The sequence below is a fragment of the Arachis hypogaea genome, chromosome 10 (assembly GCF_003086295.3).
Source record: "Arachis hypogaea cultivar Tifrunner chromosome 10, arahy.Tifrunner.gnm2.J5K5, whole genome shotgun sequence".
NCBI classification, from domain to species: Eukaryota; Viridiplantae; Streptophyta; class Magnoliopsida; order Fabales; family Fabaceae; genus Arachis; species Arachis hypogaea.
This window is the reverse complement of record NC_092045.1, coordinates 43,962,896-43,968,179: the sequence shown is the minus strand read 5'-3', so window position 1 is coordinate 43,968,179 and position 5,284 is coordinate 43,962,896. Positions and strand designations below refer to the sequence as shown.

The 5,284-nt window shown below is 33.2% G+C and overlaps 1 long non-coding RNA gene across 3 annotated transcripts; it reads right to left on the bottom strand.

The window, feature by feature from the left end:
* Positions 1 to 803: 803 nt before the first annotated feature.
* Positions 804 to 3,611, bottom strand: LOC112715590 (uncharacterized). Of its 3 annotated transcripts, none has more exons than XR_011866624.1 (5): positions 3,406 to 3,611; positions 2,757 to 3,011; positions 2,552 to 2,668; positions 1,364 to 1,496; positions 804 to 1,054 (listed from the first exon to the last, which is right to left on the bottom strand). It is a non-coding gene; the product is annotated as an uncharacterized lncRNA (long non-coding RNA). The 3 variants fall into 3 exon arrangements; XR_011866625.1 differs by lacking the exon at positions 3,406 to 3,611 and adding an exon at positions 1,937 to 2,028 and having other exon boundaries at positions 2,757 to 3,399; XR_011866623.1 differs by lacking the exon at positions 3,406 to 3,611 and having other exon boundaries at positions 2,757 to 3,399.
* Positions 3,612 to 5,284: the final 1,673 nt, after the last annotated feature.

The following is a 5,284-nucleotide window of genomic DNA, read 5'->3' as shown; positions in this document are numbered from 1 at the left end:
AATGCAGTGCAGTCATTCTAAAAAGCTTACCAGAAAAGCTTCAAGATCCAGGAAGCTTTATGATACCATGCACATTAGAAGGTGCTTGCACCAAGACAGCCCTGTGTGACCTTGGAGCAAGTATCAATCTAATACCTGCATCCACTATCAGAAAGCTTGGGTTGACTGAAGAAGTCAAGCCAACCCGGATATGCCTCCAACTTGCTGATGGCTCCATTAAATATCCATCAGGCATAATAGAGGACATGATTGTCAAGGTTGGGCCATTCGCCTTTCCAACTGACTTTGTGGTGCTGGAAATGGAGGAGCACAAGAGTGCAACTCTCATTCTAGGAAAACCTTTCCTAGCAACTGGACAAACTCTCATTGATGTACAAAAAGGGGAACACTACAAGAAAAAGGCGCATTTGTAACAAAAAATATTGTTACAAAACGTCGAAATTTTGAAACAAAAGTTTTTTGTAACAAAAAAAGGGTCCATTGCAGTAAGTCCCGTTACAAAAAGTTTTTGTAACAAAAAATGAAACTGTTACAATTCAATACCATATTTTGTAACAATTTTTTCTGATACAAAAAACCAGAAACCGTTACAAAAGTGATAACAAATTTTGATCTTGAAGGTACTTTTCGTGACAGTCAATTTTTTTCCTATCACAAAATTTTGTTACAAAATGTAACATAATTTTGTAACATTTTTTCTTTAGTTACGAAAGCAAATTAATTATTTTGTAACAACTTTTTTTATTAAAAATTACATGCATAATTTACTAAATTATTTTTTAAATTAACTAATATATTAACGATTTTAATAAACAAGTTTACATGTATATAATATGCAAATACATACATAAGTCAAACAAGATCTTTTTAGCTAAAATTGTCTTGAAACAAAATAACATTAGCTAGTGAGTACATTGATTAGTTCAACCAAAACATAAAAGTTCTAACATAAAAGTTCAACCAAAACATAAAAGTTCTAACATAGATTAGTGTCTCTATGCATCAAAACATTCTTGAGCCCTCAAGGTAGCATATGGTCACCATTTCAGCACTCCTGTAAATAAGAAAAACCGAAACAAAAAAATTAGAAACAAGATATAACACTAATTATAATTTTTCCACTAAAAAAACATAATCATACTATAAAGTTTCATAAGACAGATTTGACTTGTGATGACAACAAAATCGATCATCTCACAATTATAACAATATATAATATATACTAATTACTTATCCAGTAACTTAATAATAAATTTGAAGTTTAAGATCATCTATCTTCAGAATTAGGACAGAAGAAAAAGAGAAACTCTGAACATAATGGGCCTTGAGAATCTGAACACAACGCATTATTGGTATAAGGTACCTTAATGTTCTTGAGGTCAAGGTTCAAGTCACTCCTCAATAACATAAAGAGCTTTTGAAGAGGTTCGTCATCAGTCCTACGAACTGGAATTTTCATATATTCAGCAGCCTTTATGAAGATATCCATGACTTTGCTGTATCACACAGTAGCCGCAGATATTAAAAAGACAAAAACACATAAACAAAAAGAGAAGTTTCAACTTCAAGGAAACAAGATAACAAATAATTTACAAGGAAAGGAAAGAAAAGGAAGGCATGATATTATCAAATACCATTATCCTTATATATAACTAATATCATGCAAATTGATCAACTAAAAGAACTTATTGCTTCACTGTTTTCTCCTGTGTTTGACAATTATTTCAATTAATTTTTTCATCAACATTACAGTGCAATTCAGTCTGGTAAGTCAGCATCGAAAGGGATTTAAATTTTAAAATATAATCTAGTTTTACACAAGCAGTCATTTACTAATTAACATGATCTTTCTCATTGAAACTTCAAGCTAACTTAAAAAATATAATAAATATCCATGAAAGGAAAAAGATAATAAATTGAGCAGCCAATATCTTACAGCATATAATAATGTGCAGTCTTACACACCAACACAGGATAAGCTACGGATCGAAAGCCAGATGGAGCTTAACTAGCACAAAATGAGTTTACCTGGGAGCCAAAGAAGGCTTCATAAGGTAATAGATTAATAGTAAGTGGACAGTGTTTGATGCATTGGTCAAAAGAAAGAACTCAGAAATAGGCCAAGTCATACAGAACTATCTTGTAGATACACATTTAAGCTTTTGTTTTTCATTGGCAAACTGAATGAAACATGCAACTGTTGGAAACTCTGTAAAAATTTTAATCTTCCTATATACTAACATGTTTTAAGGTAGGAGAATTGAATATAAATATATACAGAAACTAATTTACACTCACTTCCATGAAACCAAGTACGATAGTTTCCAATATTTATTTTATCATAAATGCCAAGAATGAAAAATGCTAAACAGTTACAGCTTAGCAGGGATGTCACGCATCCAATAGCAATTCATGAACTCAATGGGACATTAACTTTTCATAGTCCTCAAATTACTTGCATTAGAAAAATATGATAAGAAGAGTGCAGTTTCATGTCAAAACACATTAGGCAAATTTGGTTCTTTGACAAGCTTTTGTTTAAAGAGCTTACCAGTGCTGCTACAACTTCATTAGCAATCTGCAACCTCATCCTTCTAATTTCTTTCAAAAATTACCATTGAGATGCTCCTTTAAGCTTCCATTCTCTATGTTATCAAATATGAGCAGTCTGCAGAAATAACCCAAAGACAACAAGTTTCAGATTGCAAATCTTTGCTCTCATCAACATTAACCAACTCAGATTTCACACTTTCAACCTCATTCATCTTATCCTGATCTTCAGCATTGCTAACCTTTTCGATCGATTGAATGCTCTCTTCATTCTTATCCACTAAATCTTGATGTTCCATGGTCAAAAATTTAAAATGAACCTAAGATTTCCTCGTCAACAATGCAAAAACTGAAAGTTTACCCAATAAAACATAAGTACTGCAATATTACCAGTTACCAGTCCATATTACCACCTTTACAAGCTCCCCCACTTTCATAATTTCTCAAATCAACAACCAAACCTAGACATAAACATAACCAGAGATCCCAGCATCAACAAAAGCCTCAATTTATAAAACTCAATTCATATTTCCAATTCAACAAGCAACACCAAATTTATCTTCATTCACAATCATAATACAACCAGCAGCAACGACAACAATATCATCATCACTAACAAAATCACAATTAACAAATACATATATAGCTCATCTGAGAACCCAATTCTTTACAGCACCATCAAATACCAAAAATCAATTTCAGCATATTCAAACATACTCACATTCACTAACAATTCCCAAATTCATCAATTCTCATTAATTAGTCATACAAAGCATGTATAAATTATTTGCAATTACTCAATGCTTTTTGGCATTCTTAAATTAAAAACTCTTAATTTTTAAACGAATCCCCTACCTCCGTTAGTCGAAACCACAGAATTTAAACGCGACAATCCCCTTTCTTTCTAATCCATGGCAGCAGCAACTTTAGCAATTCCATAGCAGCACAATCATCAACACTCAAGATAGCTCCAGCAGAAAAACAGGAGGAGCGAAATGGCCGTGCTAAAACAAAGACATGCTATTGAAATTAAAACAAGAATTTGACCAAGAAACAACAATAGAACAGAACGAAGGTAAAATCATTGTAGCAAACCCTAATGGAAGAGAGGCGGAATTTGAGGAGTAACAGTGGCGCTGGTGGCTCTAGCAGCTGTTGTTAGTGACCACCCAGAGGGCGGCGCAGCTCAAAACAGAACCAAATAGAGCAGCGGTAAGGGCAGCGGCCATGGGTGACGGCGATGCGGGCTCCATCACCGCGACCATGAAGCATGACAGCAGCGTCTTCCCTCTATCAACGGCGTTCTTCTCTCCGTCGGCCTTCCTCCATCCCCGAGTTTCTCTCTCGGCGAACCAGGGCAGCAGAAACGGATGAGCTTCATCGGCGACAGGGGCAAGAACTACGGTGACACGGGCTTTGGCGACGGCTCCATCATCGGAAGCGGCGGCGACTGGCGCGACGATGGCTCTGACGGGTGCGTAGCGCAACCTCATCTCTCTCCCTCGCGAGTTCATCCCTGTCTCTCTCTCTCCTGACGCTCCTGTCGTCGACGGCGACGGTGGTGAGGCGTGACGGCAAGCTGGACGTGGCGACGCGGCAGCAAACCCCGTGGCGCCATCCCTCCCCCTCTCTTCTTCTTCTCCCTCACGCTCTGATTTCCTCTCCAACTCTCTCGATCTCCATCTCTCGTTTCTTTTCCTCTGCTTTGTTTCTTCGTTGAGTTGTGGTTGTGGGTAAGGGAAGGGGGTAGGTTAGGGTTAAGGTAAGGCTGAGTGAGATTTAGTGTCTCTGTATTTTTGTGAAGGTGAAGGATAAGAAAATATAAGGTTAAACAATAGGATGTGTATAAAAATAAAAAATTTAGTAATGAAAATATATATTAACAGTATAAGAGTTTCACAAAATTATAAGATTAAAATAATTTAAAAATATAATTATGATATCAAATATTATTTTAAAAACATATAAAAATATATCTATTAACATATTAATCTAATTAAATATTTATTCTAAATTTAAAATTATAATAATCAAATTAATTATTTTTTTAAAATAAAATTTGAATTCAAAATATTCATGAACAATCAATTTAATTAAAAATATTCACTTTATTGTTTTTTACATTTTGACTTTTGGTATTTTATTTTTTTATCATTTATATTTAATTATTGTTATTTATATTTATAATTTGATTAAATTTTTTTAAGTTTTACAAATTAATTTTTAGCTAACATTAAAATAATATTAAATTTTGTGACAAATTAATTTTTTGTTACAAACAATGTTAAATTTTGTGACAAATTAATTTTTTGTTACAAAATAATTGAAATTTTTGAAACGAAAAGATATTTTGTTACAAAATATTTCAAATTTTTGTAACTAGTTTATTTTTTGTTACAAAATGTTATAATATTTTGTAACAAAACACCAGTTCGTTACAAAAATTAACATAATTTGTAACGAAAAAAAGCACGTTGTTACAAAATATTAGAATGTATTGTAACAATTTGTAATTTTGTTACAAAACATTATTCTTTTGTAACAATCACTAATTATTATTACAAAAAATTATCTTTTTGTAATAATTTTAAATTTGACACAAAATTTTTGTTACAAATATTCCATTTTCTTGTAGTGGAAGTAACCCTGAGAGTCAATGAGGATGAGTTCAAGTTGAATGCTGTAAAAGCTATGCAGCATCCAGACACCCCAATTGACTGAATGGGTGCTGATA